This window comes from Hyla sarda, chromosome 1 (genome assembly GCF_029499605.1).
Source record: "Hyla sarda isolate aHylSar1 chromosome 1, aHylSar1.hap1, whole genome shotgun sequence".
Classification (NCBI taxonomy): domain Eukaryota; kingdom Metazoa; phylum Chordata; class Amphibia; order Anura; family Hylidae; genus Hyla; species Hyla sarda.
This window is the reverse complement of record NC_079189.1, coordinates 184,288,234-184,312,476: the sequence shown is the minus strand read 5'-3', so window position 1 is coordinate 184,312,476 and position 24,243 is coordinate 184,288,234.

Genomic DNA, 24,243 nt, shown 5'->3' with positions numbered 1-24,243 from the left:
GCCAACTTTTTTGGTGGTGCACTCTGCTGTTTGCATGGCAGGCAAGGCTTTTGGTGTAGCACATCATGCTGTATAGTACATTGCATACAGTACAGTACTGTCTAGAATAAACTCTAAGCTCTCTGCTCTACTGAGGTGTGCTGTGGGCCATATACTCTGACATCTGGCCTGACAAACATGGTGCACAGTGATGCATACTATATGCATTGCCTCGCAGGACATATTTGCCAGATGCAAAAACCATAAACCATCTATGCTTCTAAGGTGCACTGTATATCGTGTATTGCTGCTCTCTTCATGCACCAGCATGATAGTATAAAGTAATGTAGCATTATTCCAATACAGATGGCGGATATAAGCATCAGATCACAGATTACAGTTGTAGTGATATAAGCATCAGTAAGTATGTTTTCCCCCTTTTTATCTTGCTAGTAATAAAATTGCAAATATATGTAATACTAATCAATAGAAAAGGTTTTCTTGATCATGATAAGTTTTTCACAGTTTTTCAGTTAAGTAATTTTTACAGTCTTTTGGAAAGCAAGCCACGTATGAAAAACAATATTTAAATTTCAAAACAGAACAAATAAAACATTATTTAAATAAATGTAAAGATTATTTTGTGCTTATATGTCTTTTATTTAGCTAGTAGTGTTGAGCGGCATAGGCCATATTCGAATTCGCGAATATTCGCGAATATATGGACGAATATTCGTCATATATTCGCGAGTATTCGCATATTCGTTATACCCTCGTTTTATTTTCGCATATGCGAATATTCGCGTATGCGAAAATTAACATATGTGAAAAGTTGCACATACAAAATTAACTCATGCGAAAATTCGCATATGCGAAAATTAGCATGTGCTAATTTTCGCATATGCGAATTTTCACACGTCAGTCTTACACAGTAGTATTACAGCCTTCTTTACACCACATAAGCTGGAAGCAGAGAGGGATGATCACTGTGATGTGTACTGTGAAGAAAAAAAAAAAAATAAAAAAATAAAAAAACGAATATTCGTAATTACGAATATATAGCGCTATATTCGCGAAATTCGCGAATTCGCGAATATGCGATATTCGCGAATAATATTCGAATTGCGAATATTCGCGAGCAACACTATTAGCTAGTTAGCCAGTTATATCTGGAAATAAGGGACACTAAGAAGAGGCTATACATATATTGACCTGACCCAGTGTCTCTTACAGCTGTAGTTCTGTATATCGCGTCTAAGCAATCTGCCAGATTGTTCTGGAGCCTGAACCCCGGGAAGATACATTTTATTACAATGTACACTGCAGCTAATCCTCAGAAAAGAAAAAATACATATTTGTGTTGCTGCTACAGTATATCCAGATAAGAGAATTGAATAACCAATTGTGTAAGAGTTTGTGGATTCGTTAAGGGTTTCAACCCTTGGATGTTAACAAGAAATGTTGTAAAATTGAAGTTTAGACTTAAACTAAGTAAGTAATATTATATATTATTATAAATGGACATAATAGGGATATAAACAGTATTCAGGCTCAGCCTTATTGTTGTAAATATTTAAGGCAATATTGCACATCCATTTAAATTAATTTACCATTAGTGTTGAGCGGCATAGGCCATATTCAAATTAGCGAATATTCGTGAATATATGGACAAATATTCGTCATATATTCGCGAAATTTTTGTAATATTCACGTTTTATTTTTGCATATGCGCCAATCCACATATGCGAAAATTAGCATATAAAAAATTAGCATAAGCGAAAATTCGCGTATGCACATTTTCGCATATGCGAAAATTCGTACGCCAGTCTCACACAGTAGTATTAGAGCCTTCTTTACACCACACAAGCTGGAAGCAGAGAAGGGTGATCACTGTGATTTGTACTGTGGAAAAAAAAAAAATATATATATATATATACCTAATTACGAATATAAAGTGCTATATTCGCGAATATGCGATCATCGCAAATAAAATTAGCATTGCGAATATTCGCTAGCAACACTATTTACCATAAGATACCTAACCAATTTTTCTAAAATATATCATTTTGAAACTAACATTATTTTTGTTCTAAGCCATATTTTCGAAGAAATCTATTAAAGAGCATTGTTTATTGCTGACTTCTCTTAACGCAAGAAAGTGAAATTGTATGGTAGACCGGCTTCTTGGCAAATGACTACATAGGACAGATGGTTTTTCATTATCTGTTATACAAAACCACAAGACTTGCAACACTGTTTTGTATTGATGCTTATTCATCTGCAAGGGAGTAATTTTCAGGCTGCTTGTCCAGAACACATTTTAAATCTTTCTTTGCTTCGACAGAACATCTGCTAAAACTAGGATTGTCAATGTCAATATTTTATTGGTAGTAAGCTACAGGCTGTCTTAATCCTCATCCCAAGCCAACAAAATGAGTATAAAATAAGATTTTAGGGCTGTTGTCCAGGGTGCACTGTCTGAATGTGTTCTCCACTTTGTGTGCAATCTAAAATCTTATTCAATACTCATTTGATTGTTGATAACATATGGCAAGAACAATTATCATTGGGAAAAAGCAATTTCTCCTTGTAACAGTTTAGACTTAGTAGAAGAAATGGTATCCGGAAATGTTTATTCAGAGAATGGCAAAGACATTTTACATAATGATGCTCTCTGTCCTTGGTGTTTTGGAGAATTCATGCATGTCTTAGTATTGAATTGTCACCAAACGGAAAATGTATTGTAAAACAACATATTATATAGTGGTTGCACTCCCAAAAAATCACATATTAGCATTAGACTTTAATGTAGAAGACAATAAATTATTTTTGACTGATTGGAGAAAAAAAAACACTGAAGTTATAGATAAAAAAAAATATTCAAATGAGTTATCCAGGGATAAAGAAACAGAGCTAAATTCTTCCAAAGACACCACCACCCTTGTCCTTAGGGTGTGTGTGATATTATTTGGCTCTACACACAGCCTGAGGTCAAAGGTGGTGCCGCTTTTGGGAAAAATTTGCTCTGTTTTTCTTTTCCTGGATAACCCCTTTAAATGGGCGCTCATTATAATGTTTGCTATTGCACTCCTTATGGTATATAAAAAAATATTTCTAATATAATTTGTTTAAAATTTTTTAAACCATCTCATAGACAGACTTTGGACAGAAGCCCAAACACGGGAAGTGTAGCCTGGAGTGCTGAGGGGGGGGGGGGGGGTCCAACCAACAGCATATGGCAATCAGCACTCCAGGCTGCACTTTCTGTGTTTGAACTTTGGTCCAAAGTCTGTGTATAAGATGGGGGAAAATGTGCTCTTGAGCTTTTTTTCTAAGCACAAATAAAACATAGAAAACTTCTTCTTTTTTTAAAACAAAGTATATTAGAAATATTTTTTATATACCATAAGGAGTGCAGTAGCAAAGATTGGTTTTAATGAGAGTTACCCTTTAAGCAATCCTGATCACCTCCTAGAGGTTCAATGACATTCAGTTAAAGGGGTACTCCCGTGGAAAACTTTTTTTTATAAATCAACTGGTGCCAGAAAGTTAAACAGATTTGTAAATCACTTCTATTAAAAAGAATCTTAATCCATCCAGTACTTTTTAGGGGCTGTATACTAAAGAGAAATCCCCCCCCCAAAAAAAAAATACATTTCCTCTGATTTCATGACCACAGTGCTCTCTGCTGACCTTTGCTGTCCATTTTAGGAACTGTACAGAGCAGGAGAAAATCCCCATAGCAAACATATGCTGCTCTGGACAGTTCCTAAAATGGACAGCAGAGGTCAACAGAGAGCACTGTGGTCATGACATCAGAGGAAATGCCTTTCTATTTTGGATTTCTCTTTAGTCTACAGCCCCTAAAAAGTACTGTAAGGATTAAGATTTTTTTTTTATAGAAGTGATTTATAAATGTTTGCAAGAAAAAGTTTTCCACGGGAGTACCCCTTTAAGGATGACCAATTATGTGAAGATGCTACAGATTGCAGGGATCATCTTGCTATTTCATCTTCTCTTGTCTATTAACCTGTATGAGGCATTTGCTACGCAACTGTCTCACAGTGGATTGATTAGTTTGAATCAGGTGAGGTGAGAGTAAAAGTTAGAGTAAGAGTTTCTGATTGGTAAACCTCTTTGTGACCTTTACAGTGTGGTGCGGATTATAGCCTATGCTCAGAATGTATGAAAGTCAGTATTTTGTAATTTGTCTCTGTGGTGTCCTGGCACCGGATTGCATCCGTTGCCTTGTGGTGAGGTCCCCAAAGTCAGAGTCCCTGTCACGATGCCGGCTGGCAGGTAGTGGATCCTCTGTGCCAGAGAGGGATTGGCGTGGACCGTGCTAGTGGATCGGTTCTAAGTCACTACTGGTTTTCACCAGAGCCCGCCGCAAAGCGGGATGGTCTTGCTGCGGCGGTAGTGACCAGGTCGTATCCACTAGCAACGGCTCAACCTCTCTGGCTGCTGAAGATAGGCGCGGTACAAGGGAGTAGACAGAAGCAAGGTCGGACGTAGCAGAAGGTCGGGGCAGGCAGCAAGGATCGTAGTCAGGGGCAACGGCAGGAGGTCTGGAACACAGGCTAGGAACACACAAGGAACGCTTTCACTGGCACTAAGGCAACAAGATCCGGCAAGGAAGTGCAGGGGAAGTGAGGTGATATAGGGAAGTGCACAGGTGAAGACACTAATTGGAATCACTGCGCCAATCAGCGGCGCAGTGGCCCTTTAAATCGCAAAGACCCGGCGCGCGCGCGCCCTAGGGAGCGGAGCCGCGCGCGCCGGGACAGGACCGAGGGAGAGCGAGTCAGGTACGGGAGCCGGGGTGCGCATCGCGAGCGGGCGCTACCCGCATCGCGAATCGCATCCCGGCTGGAAGCGGAATCGCAGCGCCCCGGGTCAGTGGATCCGACCGGAGCGCTGCAGCGGGGAGAGTGTAGCGAGCGCTCCGGGGAGGAGCGGGGACCCGGAGCGCTCGGCGTAACAGTACCCCCCCCCCCTGGGTCTCCCCCTCTTCTTAGAGCCTGAGAACCTGAGGAGCAGACTTTTGTCTAGGATGTTGTCCTCAGGTTCCCAGGATCTCTCTTCAGGACCACAACCCTCCCAGTCCACTAAAAAAAAAGTTTTCCCTCTGACCTTTTTAGAGGCTAAGATCTCTTTGACAGAGAAGATGTCCGAGGAGCCGGAAACAGGAGTGGGAGGAACAGATTTGGGAGAAAAACGGTTGAGGATGAGTGGTTTAAGAAGAGAGACGTGAAAGGCATTAGGGATACGAAGAGAAGGAGGAAGAAGAAGTTTGTAAGAGACAGGATTAATTTGACACAAAACTTTGAAAGGACCAAGATAGCGTGGTCCCAACTTGTAGCTAGGGACACGGAAGCGGACATATTTAGCGGAGAGCCATACCTTGTCTCCAGGGGAAAAAACGGGAGGAGCTCTTCTTTTCTTATCTGCGAACTTCTTCATGCGTGATGAAGCCTGTAAGAGAGAATTTTGGGTCTCTCTCCATATGATGGAAAGGTCACGAGAAATCTCATCCACAGCGGGTAGACCAGAGGGCAAGGGGGTAGGGAGGGGGGGAAGAGGGTGACGGCCGTACACCACGAAAAATGGGGATTTGGAGGAAGATTCAGAGACTCTGAAGTTATACGAGAATTCGGCCCATGGAAGGAGATCTGCCCAGTCATCCTGGCGGGAGGAAACAAAATGTCGCAAATAATCACCCAAGACCTGGTTAATTCTTTCTACTTGTCCATTGGACTGGGGATGATATGCAGAAGAAAAATTTAATTTAATCTTGAGTTGTTTACAGAGAGCCCTCCAGAATTTAGACACGAATTGGACACCTCTATCCGAGACGATCTGCGTAGGCAAGCCGTGAAGACGAAAAATGTGTACAAAAAATTGTTTAGCCAATTGAGGCGCTGAAGGAAGACCAGGAAGAGGGATGAAATGTGCCATTTTGGAGAATCGATCAACGACCACCCAAATAACAGTGTTGCCACGGGAAGGGGGCAAATCAGTAATAAAATCCATACCAATCAGAGACCAAGGCTGTTCGGGGACAGGCAGGGGATGAAGAAAACCAGCGGGCTTCTGGCGAGGAGTCTTATCCCGGGCACAGATAGTGCAGGCTCGGACAAAGTCCACAACATCCGTCTCCAGAGTCGGCCACCAATAGAAGCGGGAGATGAGTTGCAGAGATTTCTTGATGCCCACATGACCTGCGAGATGGGAGGAGTGACCCCATTTGAGGATTCCGAGGCGTTGGCGTGGAGAAACAAAGGTCTTTCCTGGAGGAGTTTGGCTGATGAAGGCAGGAGAAGTAGAGATCAGGCAGTCAGGTGGAATGATGTGTTGCGGAGAGAGTTCAACTTCTGAGGCATCCGAGGAACGAGAGAGAGCATCGGCCCTAATGTTCTTATCGGCAGGACGAAAGTGAATCTCAAAATTAAACCGGGCAAAGAACAGAGACCACCGGGCCTGGCGAGGATTCAGCCGTTGGGCAGACTGGAGGTAGGAGAGGTTCTTGTGGTCGGTGTAAATAATAACTGGAAATCTTGATCCCTCCAGCAGATGCCTCCATTCCTCAAGTGCTAATTTAATGGCTAGAAGCTCTCGATCCCCGATGGAGTAGTTCCTCTCCGCCGGAGAGAAGGTCCTAGAAAAAAAACCACAAGTGACGGCATGCCCGGAAGAATTTTTCTGTAGAAGAACAGCTCCAGCTCCCACTGAGGAGGCATCAACCTCCAGTAGGAAGGGTTTGGAAGGGTCAGGTCTGGAGAGCACGGGAGCCGAAGAAAAGGCAGACTTGAGTCGTTTAAAGGCGTCTTCCGCTTGAGGAGGCCAAGACTTGGGATCGGCATTTTTTTTGGTTAAAGCCACGATAGGGGCCACAAGGGTAGAAAAATGTGGAATAAATTGCCTGTAATAATTGGCGAAGCCCAAAAAGCGTTGGATAGCACGGAGTCCGGAGGGGCGTGGCCAATCTAAGACGGCAGAGAGTTTGTCTGGATCCATTTGTAGTCCCTGGCCAGAGACCAAATATCCTAGAAAAGGAAGAGATTGGCATTCAAACAGACATTTCTCAATTTTAGCATAGAGTTGATTGTCACGAAGTCTCTGAAGAACCATACGGACATGCTGGCGGTGTTCTTCTAGATTGGCCGAAAAAATTAGGATATCATCTAGATATACAACAACACAGGAGTATAACAGATCACGAAAAATTTCATTAACAAAGTCTTGGAAGACAGCAGGGGCGTTGCACAGGCCAAAGGGCATGACCAGATACTCAAAGTGTCCATCTCTGGTGTTAAATGCTGTTTTCCACTCATCCCCCTCTCTGATGCGGATGAGGTTATAGGCGCCTCTTAAGTCCAATTTAGTAAAGATGTGGGCACCTTGGAGGCGATCAAAGAGTTCAGAGATGAGGGGTAAGGGGTAGCGATTCTTAACCGTGATTTTATTAAGACCGCGGTAGTCAATGCAAGGACGTAGGGAGCCATCTTTTTTGGACACAAAGAAAAATCCGGCTCCGGCAGGAGAGGAGGATTTACGGATAAAGCCCTTTTTTAGATTCTCCTGGACGTATTCAGACATGGCAAGAGTCTCTGGGGCAGAGAGAGGATAAATTCTGCCCCGGGGTGGAGTAGTGCCCGGGAGGAGGTCGATAGGACAATCATAAGGCCTGTGAGGAGGTAGAGTCTCCGCTTGTTTTTTGCAGAAAACATCCGCGAAGTCCATATAGGCCTTAGGGAGACCGGTTACTGGAGGAACCACAGAGTCACGGCAAGGGTTACTGGGAACCGGTTTTAGACAGTCCTTGGAACAAGAGGGCCCCCAACTCTTGATCTCCCCAGTGGACCAATCCAGGGTTGGGGAATGAAGTTGAAGCCAGGGAAGTCCAAGGAGAATTTCCGAGGAGCAATTGGGGAGGACCAAAAGTTCAATCCTCTCGTGATGAGATCCGATGCTCATTAGAAGGGGCTCCGTGCGGAAACGTATGGAACAGTCCAATCTTTCATTGTTTATACAATTGATGTAAAGGGGTCTGGCGAGACTGGTCACTGGGATGTTGAACCTGTTGACGAGAGAGGCCAAAATAAAATTTCCTGCAGATCCAGAGTCCAAGAAGGCCACAGAAGAGAAGGAGAAGGCAGAGGCAGACATCCGCACAGGCACAGTAAGACGTGGAGAAGCAGAGTAGACATCAAGGATTGTCTCACCTTTGTGCGGAGTCAGCGTACGTCTTTCCAGGCGGGGAGGGCGGATAGGACAATCCCTCAGGAAGTGTTCGGTACTAGCACAGTACAAGCAGAGGTTCTCCATGCGGCGTCGTGTCCTCTCTTGAGGTGTCAGGCGAGACCGGTCGACCTGCATAGCCTCCACGGCGGGAGGCACAGGAACAGATTGCAGGGAACCAGAGGAGAGAGGAGCCGAGGAGAAGAAACGCCTCGTGCGAACAGAGTCCATATCTTGGCGGAGCTCCTGACGCCTTTCGGAAAAACGCATGTCAATGCGAGTGGCTAGGTGAATAAGTTCATGAAGATTAGCAGGCATTTCTCGTGCGGCCAGAACATCTTTAATGTTGCTGGATAGGCCTTTTTTAAAGGTCGCGCAGAGGGCCTCATTGTTCCAGGATAATTCTGAAGCAAGAGTACGGAATTGTACGGCATACTCGCCAACGGAAGAATTACCCTGGACCAGGTTCAACAGGGCAGTCTCAGCAGAAGAGGCTCGGGCAGGTTCCTCAAAGACACTTCGGATTTCCGAGAAGAAGGAGTGTACGGAGGCAGTGACGGGGTCATTGCGGTCCCAGAGCGGTGTGGCCCAAGACAGGGCTTTTCCAGACAGAAGGCTGACTACGAAAGCCACCTTAGACCTTTCAGTGGGAAACAGGTCCGACATCATCTCCAGATGCAGAGAACATTGGGAAAGAAAGCCACGGCAAAACTTAGAGTCCCCATCAAATTTATCCGGCAAGGATAGGCGTAGACCAGGAGCGGCCACTCGCTGCGGAGGAGGTGCAGGAGCTGGCGGAGGAGATGACTGCTGAAGCTGTGGTAGTAACTGCTGTAGCATAACGGTCAGTTGAGACAGCTGTTGGCCTTGTTGCGCTATCTGTTGTGACTGCTGGGCGATCACCGTGGTGAGGTCAGCGACAACTGGCAGAGGAACTTCAGCGGGATCCATGGCCGGATCTACTGTCACGATGCCGGCTGGCAGGTAGTGGATCCTCTGTGCCAGAGAGGGATTGGCGTGGACCGTGCTAGTGGATCGGTTCTAAGTCACTACTGGTTTTCACCAGAGCCCGCCGCAAAGCGGGATGGTCTTGCTGCGGCGGTAGTGACCAGGTCGTATCCACTAGCAACGGCTCAACCTCTCTGGCTGCTGAAGATAGGCGCGGTACAAGGGAGTAGACAGAAGCAAGGTCGGACGTAGCAGAAGGTCGGGGCAGGCAGCAAGGATCGTAGTCAGGGGCAACGGCAGGAGGTCTGGAACACAGGCTAGGAACACACAAGGAACGCTTTCACTGGCACTAAGGCAACAAGATCCGGCAAGGAAGTGCAGGGGAAGTGAGGTGATATAGGGAAGTGCACAGGTGAAGACACTAATTGGAATCACTGCGCCAATCAGCGGCGCAGTGGCCCTTTAAATCGCAAAGACCCGGCGCGCGCGCGCCCTAGGGAGCGGGGCCGCGCGCGCCGGGACAGGACCGAGGGAGAGCGAGTCAGGTACGGGAGCCGGGGTGCGCATCGCGAGCGGGCGCTACCCGCATCGCGAATCGCATCCCGGCTGGAAGCGGAATCGCAGCGCCCCGGGTCAGTGGATCCGACCGGAGCGCTGCAGCGGGGAGAGTGTAGCGAGCGCTCCGGGGAGGAGCGGGGACCCGGAGCGCTCGGCGTAACAGTCCCTAGGTGTAGGTGGGGTCCTCATCCTTAGCTAGTCCCTTGTCACCCCTTTTGTAATTAAAATTATTCAAATTTAATGTGTATATATTTATATAGTAAGTGTATTTACCTAGTTAGCGTCGCAGGACCTGCGGGTCACGTGATACCCTAAATTCTGAGACTTATATCAAAAGTCAAGGTCCGCAACAACTGTCAGTCACTGAAGTGTATGGAGACTGTACTAATGAGACTGTTACTGTTCATTGAATGTACTGCAAGTCTTTAAGTAAAGTTTATCCAAGTTCAAGTTCAACTACCTTGTGGACCTTCAGTCATTTTATGCATGCACCTATCGTTACTGGGAAGGGCGGCGATAGGCCGGAGAATTACCTCAGCATACTAGCCCACAGCCTGGCGTCACGAACAACAGGGTTAACCTTAAAGGGGTAGTCCAGTGGTGAAAAAGGTATCCCCTATCCTAAGGACCTAAGGATAGGGGATAAGTTTGAGATCGCGGGGGGTCCAACCGCTGGGGGCCCCTGCGATCTCTCTGTACGGGGGCCAGGCTCTCCGGCCAGATAGCGGGTGTCAACCTCCGCACGAAGCGGCGGCCGACACGCCCCCTCAATACATCTCTATGGCAGAGCCGGAGATTGCCGAAGGCAGCGCTTCGGCTCTGCCATAGAGTTGTATTGAAGGGGCGTGTCGGCCGCCGCTTCGTGCGTAGGTCAACATGCCCCCTTCCCGCGGGCTGTCGGGGCTCCATACAGGAGATCACAGGGCGCCCCAGCGGTCGGACTACCGCCATCTCAAACTTATCCCCTATCCTTAGGATAGGGGATAAGTTGTTCACCACTGGGTCACCACTGGACTACTCCTTTAACCCCTTAAGGACACAGGACGTAAATGTACGTCCTGGTGTGGTGGTACTTAACGCACCAGGACATACATTTACGTCCTGTGCATAACCGCAGGCATCGGAGCGATGCCCGTGTCATGCGCGGCTGATCCCGGCTGCTGATCTCAGCCAGGGACCCGCCGGCAATGGCCGACGCCCGTGATCTCGCGGGCGTCCGCCATTAACCCCTCAGGTGCCGGGATCAATACAGATACCGGCATCTGCGGCAGTGCGCGATTTGAATGAATGATCGGATCGCCCGCAGCGCTGCTGCGGGGATCCGATCATTCAGAACGCCGCACGGAGGTCCCCTCACCTGCCTCCGTCCGGCTCCCGGCGTCTCCTGCTCTGGTCTGAGATCGAGCAGACCAGAGCAGGAGATGACCGATAACACTGATCTGTTCTATGTCCTATACATAGAACAGATCAGTATTAGCAATCATGGTATTGATATGAATAGTCCCCTATGGGGACTATTCAAGTGTAAAAAAAATGTAAAAAAATTTAAAAGTAAAAAAAAAAGTGAAAAATCCCCTCCCCCAATAAAAAAGTAAAACGTCCGTTTTTTCCTATTTTACCCCCAAAAAGCGTAAAAAATAAATTTTATAGACATATTTGGTATCGCCGCATGCGTAAATGTCTGAACTATTAAAATAAAATGTTAATGATCCCGTACGGTGAACGGCGTGAACGAAAAAAAAAAAGTCCTAAATTGCTACTTTTTTTATACATTTTTATAAAAAAAAATTATAAAAAATTTACTAAAAGTTTTTTATATGCAAATGTGAATAACAAGAAAAAGAAAAACGGAGTCACTTATAAAACATATATCATTTTATTAATTCCGTAGAGTGTAAATACATAAAAATTGTATATATATTAGTTAAAAATATTTTATTTTTCAAGGAGGAATAAGGCTAAAAGGTGGTGTCACCGGCTCTGCAATGAAGGCTGGGTATAGTGTATATATTACTGGATCCACCACAATGAGATAGAAAAGATACGATATTCTTGCACACAAATTTGCAAAAACAGGATGTTTAGCAGCATGTAGAAAACATGTATATAAATCTCACAGTGAGAGCAAAAAATATATATGGCATACAAAATAAAGTGCAGTGTGCATGTAAACAAACATAACATTGCAGGGATACTAAACAGTATGGCGATATCCGTTTGGGTATTATATGCAAATGTGGTATCAAACAAAAGTACAGATCATGGCGCAAAAAATGAGCCCCCATACCGCCGCTTATACGGAAAAATAAAAAAGTTAGAGGTCATCAAAATAAAGTGATTATAAACGTACTAATTTGGTTAAAATGTTTGTGATTTTTTTTAAGCACAACAATAATAGAAAAGTATATAATCATGGGTATCATTTTAATCGTATTGACCCTCAGAATACAGAACACATGTCATTTTTACCATAAATTGTACGGCGTGAAAACGAAACCTTCCAAAATTAGCAAAATTGCATTTTTCTTTTTAATTTCCCCACAAAAATAGTGTTTTTTGGTTGCACCATACATTTTATGATATAATGAGTGATGTCATTACAAAGGACAACTGGTCGCGCAAAAAACAAGCCCTCATACTAGTCTGTGGATGAAAATATAAAAGAGTTATGATTTTTAGAAGGCAAGGAGGAAAAAATGAAAACGTAAAAAATGTATTGTCTGAGTCCTTAAGGCCAAAATGGGCTGAGTCCTTAAGGGGTTAACCCTTGATATACTGAAACAACACTCTGACTACACTACCCCTACCCCTGAGGCCTACCACATCTCTGGTCAACATCCATCCGTTTCAATTACTGACTGCTATCTTAATCATTCTTTTGTGTCTTCATCTGTTGACATCATCATTTGGCTTCTGCTATATATTAGTGATAATGACTTCTTATTCTTGTTCTGCATCACATGCTTACTTTGATACACATATTTGTATATTTGCTCCTCTGACTTTCTGGCTGTTACACAAATGTTCTTTTGTACGTCCTGGTGTACTGATAATCACTATTAGGGTCTATTCACATGTACAGTATTCTGTGCAGATTTGATGTGCAGGATTTCAAGCTTATTCAGTTTACATTGAAATCTGCAGCAGAAAATCCTGGGCATCAAATCTGCGCAATAAATCTGCAAAGAATACTGTATGAGGAAATAGACCATTAATAAGGTAACCATTGAAAAATACAGAAAAGGCAATACAGTCCTTATGTAATTATCTGGAAAATTGAAAAGTAAATAAATAAAAATGTTTATTGCTTGTTTTTCTGTCACTCTAGTTGCAGTGCAGCATTGTGAGCTTTTTGTCGGAATAAATCCCTGGATCAACGTTCTATCCACATAAATCTAGTATCCATAACCTGTCATATTATATTTTTCCCCAAAAAATATATATATATCCAGGTCACCCTTGAACTTATTTATTGATTCAGACATCACAACATCATGCAGCATAGAGTTCCATAGTCTCACTGCTCTTACAGTAAAGAATCTCTGTGATGATGGTAAAACCTTCTTTTCTCCAGACATAGAGGATGCACCCTTGTCATAGTTACCGACGTAGATATAAAAAGATCACTATAAAGATCTCTCTACTGTCTATTCATATATTTGTACATTGTAATCAGATCACCCCCAAGATGTCTTTTCTCTAAACGAAATAATCCCCAGCTTGATAACCAGTCTTGGTACTGTAATCCTCCCATACCATCAATTATCTTTGTCGACCTGCTATGCACCATCTCCAGTTCAGCCATGTCCTTTTTATATACAGGTGCCTCAAATTGGACACAATACTCCATGTGTGATCTGACAAATGATTTATACAGAGGCAAAACTATATTCTTGTCTTGAGCCACTATGCCTCTCTTGATAGATTCTATGACATTGTAAGCCTTGGCAACCGCTGCCTGGCACTGATCACTAAAGTTGAGTTCACTGTCCACCAGTTCCCCTAAGTCCTTTTCTGTAGTAGTTTTACTTAATGTCTTATTATTTAGCACATAATTATAAATTTTTTACTGTCCAAGTGCATAACTTTACATTCATCCACATTAAACTTAATTTGCCACTTCTGTTCCCAAGCCTCCAGCTTCCCCAGATCCCTCTGTAATATTATGCTATCTACCTCTGTGGTGATCACCTTACCCAATTTAGTGTCATCTGCAAATATAGAGATTCTACTCTGTAACCCCTCTACAAGCTAATTAACCCCTTAACGACATAGGACGTAAATGTATGTCCTGGTGCACTGTTACTTAACGCACCAGGACATACATTTACATTCCATACATGACGCAAGCTCCGCAACGGTGCTCGTATAATGAGCGGCAGGCCCCGGCTATGATAAGCAGCCAGTGACCCATCAGTAATGGCGAACATCAGCGAACAAGTAATCCACTAGACACCTCACTCCAATCATGGAGGGGCAACAATACTAAAGCCAAAGAGGCTCCTAACCAGTGGTCACTTTCCACAGAGTCATCATGATACTAGCCTAGGAGGAAAACAAAAATCCTAAATACAAGCAAACATGCAGACACAAGACTAACTCGCTCCTAGATAGATGGATTAGCATAAGGCTCAGGAATTCTATCCTAGGAGATCCAGGATCAAACAAGAGTCAAAACAGGACTGACAAAAAACACGCACTCAGGAAACACAAAGCATAACCATAACGAATAATACAAGAATACTAAAACCCAACAAAGGTACTAATACAAAGCAGGCTAAAATTTAGATATCAGACAGGACAGATAACCATGGTTAAAACTCAGGATACATGTGCTCAAACAGACATAGTGAACATAATGCAAACATGGTCAGAGTAAGAGGTGAAATTACCAGCCCAGAGCAGCACCTGAGGAGACCTTATAAATCCTGCCAGTGCTTAAAGCTGGAAGCATTAACTCTTCCCAAACCAGGGAGAATAAACACAGAAAATGTTCAGACATAAACATCAACAGGACCCAAAGCAGAAAAATGCAAAATACAAATAAACGGACATTAAAACTACATATCCATTCTTACCCACAACAGATGTTAAATTTACAGGCCTATAGTTTCCAGGATCCCTTTTGACCTCTTTTTATATATTGGAACCACATTTTCCAAGTGCGGGTGATGTTGAAAACTCCCTGTCACTATAGAATGTTTAAATATAAGGATTAAGGGTCTGTCTAGCACGATACTTAAAGGGGTACTCCGGTGATTTTTTTTTTTTTTTTTTAATCAATTGATGCCAGAAAGTTAAACAGATTTGTAAATTTCTTCAATATAAAAATCTTAATCCTTCCAGTACTTATCAGATTCTGTATGCTCCACAGGAAGTTATTTCTTTTTGAATTTCCTTTCTGTGACCACAGTGCTCTGGACAGTTCCTGACTGGGACAGAGGTGTCTGTCAGCAGAGAGCACTGTGGTCAGACAGAAAAGAAATGCAAAAAGATGAGAACTTCCTCTGTAGTATACCGCAGCTGATAAGTACTGGAAGAATTAAGATTTTTTTAATAGAAGTAATTTACAAATCTGTTTAACTTTCTGGCACCAGTTGATTTAAAATAAAAATATTTTTCACAGGAGTAATCCTTTAATTCATGCAAAGCCCTTGGATGGATGTCATCTGGGCCCAGTGATTTGTCTTAATGTTACTAAGCCTCATGTTAAGGCTTACTATTTGATGCAAAAACTTTTGCACATACCAAATTTTCTTTCAGTATCTTAAATTCAAGTGTTTTTTTTTTTTTGTGTGGTCCCTTTAAGAAAAATGTTAATAAAAAGCGGTTCTCCTTGTAGGGTAATACATGTTCTGCTCCCTGGACAACCTCTCTAAGGAGTTGACTGTCATGAAACAATCCCTTACAATTTGTTCCCTGCCAAGGTGTGTTTTCTCTCATAAAAAAAACTAATATATAACTGGAGACACCTTCTAATGGCCACGCTACAAATACAGTAGCGAGCATAAAGTATTTTTGTTTGCGTTAATCTCTGTTTTTATTAAGACAAAGACCTATACTGCATATTGTGACAACATTATTATTATTCTTACTTTATTGCTGGTGAAACTCAGATATAGCACTGGAATTACATCCAAATTTTCACACAAATTGGTTGTATAAAAATATAGCAGTAACAATATGTTCACTCTATTAGAAGAACAAAGCAGGTAAATTACTTTTTGCAAACATGACTAACCTCCATCTTCAACCTTACAAACATGGATCTCCGCATAGAGGCAGAGTTATGTCTAATTACATATTCTTATTTACTGTATATAAATTTGAATACGGCTTTGTATGCAAAATGACAGATAATCAGATGGTAGCATGCTTACATTAGATAGAAAATACATTGTGCAATTTCCAACTCTGTTAGTCATCTTCATTATGTGGCTTCTAGAAAATAATTCAATATCTTATTATTCTGTTGCAGTCTAACATGAACTTTTTGAATTATTTGGGATATACTTGCAACAAGTTTATGTTCTCTTGTCTCTATGAATTTGTTAAATTTACAACCTCAACCAAATTCAATATTATATTTAAAACAAACTGCCTACATTCCCTGCTCTACTGTTTGCAATTCATTTGCTTATTACTTTTAATGTTTTTTCCATAGATCATTCTGTTCGGTAGATTATTGCTTCAAGGACAAACAATATGCCGCATGCAAATTTAAATAGATCCATTATGCAAAAGTATACCAAAAGGAAGTGAAGGTTGCATGTGTTTTCTTTGAATTAGATTCCGATTCATACTAACTCATTTATTTGCATATCACAATTATAAAATTGCTGGATAAACAAAACAGTGTTACTGAGGCCCTAAGGAAATATTCAATAAAAGAAAATCAAATGATTTTATTCCTTCGTATTGCTTCACTACTGCAATAGAATACATAGTATGCCGTTCTCTACAGTTTCGAAAGTAAAACATTGTATTGTTAAGTTATGTTCACTATTGGAAAAAATGTATTGACTTATTCTTTACTAAGACATGTGGTGCCAAAATGTTTAACTATAAGAAAACAGTTATATGTCAAAAGTTTTGACCAGAGGGCTCTAAGTGGCAAGACTCTTACGATTACTTGATAATGAAGTGTAAGCACTCTGTTGAGCATTGATTGTACCCCATCAGCTCGTATATGCTTCATTTTGCTGGCCTGGATGTTATTATCCTTCCAGAATCTTACAAATGTCATTGTACCAGACATTGGGGGAGATTTATTAAAACTTGTGTAGAGGAAGAGTGGTGCCATTGCCCATGGCAACCAATCAGATTGCTGCTTTCTTTTTTCACAGGTCTCTTAAAAAATCAAAAAAGCTATCTAAATAACTCCCTGCTCTGCTGACTGTCTTCAGATGCTGGGCCAAGGAGCAATGCAAGAACAACCAAGCTTGGCCAGGTGGGTGGCTTATGAGTGTAAAAGTTGTATATTTTACAGCTTTATACAAGATGGCAGTGGCACAGTCAGAGATATAACTTATATCTCTGACTGTACCATCATGAAGGGAGACGTGAAAGGCAGGTAGAAAACAGTGAGTATAGGAGTAAGGCTTCCCAGAGCACAGAGGATTTCTGATAGGAATTGTAGTGAGTCAGACAGACTGAGACCGCATGTCTGCCTCATTACAGTTCCCTCCAGAAATCCTCTATGCTGCAGTAATAATGCTGTTATTAATATTAAAGGCCTTAGCTTCAACCAAGCAGAGGGCAAGAAGAACAGTCCAGGTGAAGTGTTGTGGCTTATGAATGGACTAGTCACTATTATCTATCTGCCTTTCAACGCTCCCTACATGATGGCACAGTCAGAGATATAAGCTATATGTCTGAATGTGCCACTACCATAATGTAGGGAGCGAAAGGCTGATACAAAATAGTGACTGAAGGAGTACGTTTTCCAGCAGCACAAAGGATTTCTAGCGGGAAAATTGTGAAAAAGAAGGTTAATAAATGTGAAAAGCCCCTTCCCTAATAGAAGTTTAACCTGCATTCCCTGGTCCCATTACCGTGGTTTAAAGAGGGTACTCTGGCGCTTAGACATCTTATCCCCTATCCAAAGGATAGGGTATAAGATGCCTGATCGCGGGGGTCCAGCCACTGGGGAACCCCGTGATCTGGTACACCGCACCCTGTTAAAATCAGTCCCCGGAGTGTGTTCGCTCCAGGTCTGATTACTGTCGATCATGGGGCCGTGGCGTTGTGACGTCAAGGCTCTGCCCCGTGTGACGTCACGCTCCGCCCCCCTCAATGCAAGCCTATGGGAGGGAGCTGAAGTTTTTAGCGGTACCATTTTTGTATTGATCGTACTTGTTGATCGCTTTTTATTCATTTTTACATGATATATAAAGTGACCAAAAATACGCAATTTTGTACTTTTTTTTTACTTTTTTTTTATTTTTTTGCGCATATGCCATTGACCGTGCGGTTTAATTAACAATATAGTTTTATAATTCGGACATTTCCGCACGCGGCAATACCACATATGTTTATTTTTATTTGCACAGTTTTTTTTTTCCATGGGAAAAGGGGGGTGATTCAAACTTTTATTAGGGAAGGAGTTAAATGATCTTTATTCTCTTTTTTTGCAATGTTATAGGTGGCTATAACACTGCACACACTGTTATTTTATATTGATCAATGGTTTCTCATAGGAAACCATTGATCAATGATTCTGACGCTTGACTGCTCATGCCTGGATCTCAGGCACTGAGCAGTCATTCAGCGATCGGACACCAGGAGGCAAGGTAAGGGACCCTCCTGCTGTGTCACAGCTGTTCGGGATGCCACAATTTCGTGGCCGACATCCCGAAAAGTCCTCTGAGCTAACCGGCAACAATTTACTTTCACTATAGACAAAGTTGAATGCCGCGTCTAAATAGTTAATAGCACGCGGCAACGCAATCAATGACTTGCGCTACTAGCAAGTCCCGGGTCCCGGCTGTTGTTAGAGGCCGGGCCTGACCTGCTATGATGCGGGGCCACAACTTTGCCCCGCGTTACAGTACGGGAGCGGACTGAGGGCGCACTGGAAGGCCCTTGGTCCTTAACAGGTTAAAACATCACAAATATGTGATCACTGAAAAGTAAAAACTGAAATTTGGTGATTTCATTGCGATGGTCCTGATCAGCCCGTCTGAGCTGCCGGGAAGCTTTTACTTTCATTAATAGTGTATGATGCCGCATGCTATTAGCCCAGGGTCCCGGCTTTTATTATACTGGTATACCGTGACCGGGCGCAGAGCTTACAGGTACGCCCTGCGTCCCTAAGAGGTTAAAGGGTTATCCACCATAAGTGATTTTAGTATGTAGCGGCCAGACAGTAATGGACATGCTTAGGAAGGATCTGTGTTTGGGTTAAATAGCTATGTTGTGAGATTACCATAGCGCTGTGGCTTTCTTTTGTGAACCGGATATTTCCTGTTGGATTTCGTTCTTAAAACTACCCATCCCATAGTTAATTGTTTGGCACTATGCGGGTAAAGAAAGGTAATCATCAGCGACTGTAGAATCAGACTGCTGCTGATGGAGTTGGTACTACTCCTGCCATCCCACCCCTCCCCAGCAGCCATGGCAGTGGAAGGTGAGCACAGAGGGGCCCCCAAGTCAGACCTGCGAGAGGATGGACAAACTGACTACGTAGGATGTCTCTGTAGGAGGTAAGTTTTTCCTCCCTCTCAGTGGGTGTAGAAAATTCCCCTATTTTGTGCCGGAAGCGAGGGTCCAATAAGGTGGAGAGCCAGACGCCATCCCGCTGCTGAATGATGACAATTCGGCCTTCACTACACAAGCAACTGAGCATGCAACGTGCCATTTGTGCAAGTGACTCTGAGGGACTCCCTGCCTCCATCTCCACTGCATACTGTCACAGTGAGTCTGGGTCCTCTGTCTTGCTTTCCTCATAACACTCTAGCTCCTCCTCAGGTTCCTCAACAGTGTCTGCTTCACGACCCTGAACGCTGGCAACACCACCTTCCACGTCACTCTCCTCATCACTACTTGCCCACCTAGTGGAGGAAGCGACGGATGTCTCCTCCACTTCTTGGCTGGGCAGTAGCTTCTGACTGTCCTCTATTAGATCATCCTTACTGAATAGTGGAGCTGAACCCACAGCATAAGATACTTCTGTAAGGGAGGAACAGCATAGGACAGAGGCAATGGCAGGACAGGGACTGCTCCCGGTTCATGCCAACTGAGGGTTGTGTCTTAGGAACCCACTGAATGTTAACTGGGGGTATAAGATGTCACTTGTGATTAAGTGGATGACTGTGTTAACCAAGTGATGACGGCAGACGAGTTGTTGGTCGAGACATGACCGCTAGCTGTGACCTCTGCCTGTGCCTGATGAATTTAGACCTCTGCCACTCCTCTGTGCACGTCCTGGCACTTCTGTGCCTGACATACTTAGTGCGTATATGAGGGGTGTACTATCACTACGCTTAAAACAGTATTTGTGTATAACACCAGCCGGTTAGTACTTTTGACTGGCCTTTCACAGTATCTAGGCCCTTGAGACTTTAACAGGAACAAAATAGTACACAACTTAGTTGTACATGAGTGGTAAGCACTTACGAGGGCAGAAAATGTGCTACATTACGCTTAAAAAGTATTTGTGTATAACATCAGCCAGTGAGTACTTTTGCCTGGCCTTTCACAGTATCTAGGACCTTGAGACTTTAACCAGAACAAAATAGTACACCACTTAGATGTACCTATGTGGTATGCACTTATGAGGGCAGAAAAATGTGCTACAGTACGCTTAAAAAAGTAATTTTGCACAACACCAGTAGTACACACCAGTGCTGCCGCACACAATCACTGTGTACTACACCCAAAATGTCCCTTTCTCTCTTATAGGGGTTATCCAGGAAAAACCTTTTTTATATATCAACTGGCTCCAGAAAGTTAAACAGATTTGTAAATTACTTCTATTAAAAAATCTTAATCCTTTCAGTACTTATGAGCTTCTGAAGTTGAGTTGTTCTTTTCTGTCTAAGTGCTCTCTGATGACACATGTCTCAGGAACCGCCCAGTTTAGAAGCAAATCCCCATTGCAAACCTTTTCTACTCTGTGCAGTTCCCAAGACAAGCAGAGATGTCAGCAGAGAGCACTGTTGCCAGACAGAAAACAACAACTCAACTTCAGCAGCTGATAATTATTGAAAGGATTAATATTTTTTAATAGAAGTAATTTACAAATTTGTGAAGTTTGCAAGAACAGATACAGCACCAGGCACTGCTAATCCAATATATCAGCGTCAATGCATGGGGTGAAAAGCACTGCTGTGACCTCATAGGCGAATCTTCCTAGCTATGTGGAGGTGCAGACCAAACAGGCAGGTAATTCAGATCAATAAGTTAGACGAAGAAGAAAGAAGTCGCACTCACCACTGGAAACAGTATAAAAAGTCTTGTCCTTTATTCACACCGGCAGAGTGGAATGGTAAAATACGGTCACACACGCGGGGAGTGAGAGCAGCCGCTCTCAAGATGCGGGGGCACACCACCAGCGGCAACTAGTTTCGCGTCACAGGCTTGACGCTTCTTCTGGCCAAACAAGGTGTACGCCTACCTATGCAGGTGGGTAAGTATTTAAGCAGCTTACAATGGGGGAGGGGCGTGGTGACCGTAACACATAACAAAAAAGTGAAACAGAAAAAACCACAGACCATAATAAAAATATGCCACAACATAAATAATGCTTAAAACAACTCCACCTAACAAAGGTAGTTGATTCACAAAAAAGCTGACAGATCTTGCTTGTCATTCATCCCTGTGGGTCCCATGGCTTTCAACCTGATAATCCAAAACGCCTCCCGATGTAGAAGGAAGGAGTGTTTATCAATACCAATGGGGACGACCTCTATTCTTTCGATTCCGGCAAAGCGGAGTCCCTCGCTTACACCGCCATGACACTCATTCATATGAGCGATGAATCGAGGAGACCCCTTGCTCGATCATAGAGAATAGAGGTGCTCTCTCACCCGTGCATTCAATTTGCGCTTGGTTTTGCCCACATAATATCTTTTACATGGACAGATAAGACAATACACGATGTGAGTTGATTGACATGTGATCAACTGGTTTACAAATACATTGACCCCTCTTACAGAAAAATTTCTCCTTGGGGAAAAAAGAAATGCGTATTTATTGGACTATGCAATCCCTAGAAGCATATATTAATAGTAATCGAGTGCCACGAGGGCTCCATGCCTATAAACCCCCTTCCCAATTTCAAACTGATGCTGGATTTGTACAAGCTTGGGAAGCAGCCTATCTACAACATTTCCTGAACTTGCAGTCATTAGTTTATCAGAAGAATAAAATGGAGTATGAAAGGGTTAAACAAGAACTCTGCAAAGCTAAAAACGCCTTAAAAACGTGTCTTTCACAAGAAAAGTATAGTGTCTCTATGAAAAATCTGTAGAGAAAATTAACGGTCCAGCAAGCTGATATTAAATAACAAAAGAGGGACAAATACATTAGAGACAAGCATGACTTTGAGAACGGCTTTGTGTTCTAATGGAAACATTCCAACTTTTCCACAGATGAAAAGATGGGATATAAACATAAGCCCTATAAGCCAGGCCAAAAACAGGGCCAAAAGACTATGGAAAAGCGAAAGCCGTATCTGACTGTATGACAACGGAGTCAGACTCTAGCCCCTCCGAAGAGGATGATGGAGCACGCTCCCGTCTCCCGGAGCAACCAAATACTTCTTCAGCTGGCCCTTTAGGAGGCGCACAAGGAGAGGGAGAGGGAGAAAAAAGACCAAAACACACACAGGGAAGACAGTGGAAAAGGAAGGAAGTGGCTTGGAAACGTTAAAACATGTGGACAATGTAGTCAATTTAACGGACGTTGCCCTTGATAACGACTGTATTTCTGTCCTATCAAAAGGACTTAACTAAGGGCAGCATGACAGGTTTAATCCTGCCTATTTTGAATTTGACTTACATAAAGCACTACGGAAGATCTGTCTCAATAAATATTTTATTTGGATGCATAAAATCAGTGGTGCCAAAAATTCAGATAAGAGAGTAGCACTTGAGGGGGAAAAACCCTGTATGGTCTCTAAATTAGGTTTTATGGTATCACATGATTTTTCTACACAGGACCAACGTAATGCAGAGGAAGGAGATGTCCCTGATCTTCCTGATCTAGGGGAAGAACCAGAACCTGTTTTTTTTCAAGGGGGAACAGATCTACGTTCTTCCCACCCATTGTGCTGGGGAGTAACGTAGATCTGTTCGGTAGAGCAGTTAAGAAAGATGTACAAGCCCTTATGTACCCAGAACCAGAAAAAAATCTTTCTTTCAGGGAAAAAAGAGCCTTAATGCGGTTGAGCAAGAGAAAAGATGTGATTATTACTAAAGCTGATAAAAGAGGGGCAGTGGTGGTCTGGGGCACATAGGCGCATAACAAAGAGGTTGAACGCCAGTTGGGTGACACTTCTGTCTATATACCCCTCAAGGATAACCCTACTACAAGGACCTCTGACCACCTCCGCTCCCTACTTAGGCGTCATGTAGAAAGAAAAGTTATTTCAGAGAAAACTGCAGACAAGCTCTTGCAAACTAACCCAAAACCAGCTAGGTGGTACATACTGCCCAAAGTACATAAGACCTTAGATAATCCAACAGGGCGACCGATTGTCGCGAGCACTGAGTCCATCACACAACCTTTCTCTGCATATTTAGAATGGCTTGTGGCACCACTATTGAAACATATTCCAACTTTGTTAAAAGATACTGGAGAACTGATAGGAGCTTTTAAGAATTTTTCTTTCCAAGAATCCCACAGATTGGTCTCCCTGGATGTGGAGAGCCTCTATACCCGCATTCCACACGATGCAGGTATAGAGGCCATGGACATCTTCCTCAGTGAGGCGGGGAAGTCTAGAGGGTTTAGAGATTTTGTCTCTGAATCCCTGAGGTTCCTCTTGGAGAACAATGATTTCATCTATGAGGATAGTTTTCTCCCATAGCAACCCTTATTTGAAGAACATTGCTTTTTTTCTCAGATATGTGGACGATGTCCTCTTGGTGTGGAAAGGTACAGAAATAGATTTCCAGGGATTCGTCCACTATCTCAATGAAAGCAATGCAGCCAATATGCTGTTTACATTTCTTTTTGGTTTTTTTTCTATTGATTTCTTGGATACCACCCTTACTATCCATGAAGATGACTTGTCAACTACTGGTTATAGGAAGCCCATATCAAAGAACACCCTCCTTCATTATAAAAGCTCACATCCTAGTTACGTCAGGGACAATATCCCATATAGTAAATTTTTAAGGATAAAAAAAGTGAATAGTGACTGTTCTAGTTTCAGGCAACAGGCGGAAGAATTAAAAGTAAGGTTAACAGAAAGGGGTTACCCCTCCCCCCCCCCCCCCCCCCCCCCGGGATTATAGAACAAGCTTACCAAAAAACAGAAAAGAAGGATAGGGAGGATCTATTGGCCCCGAA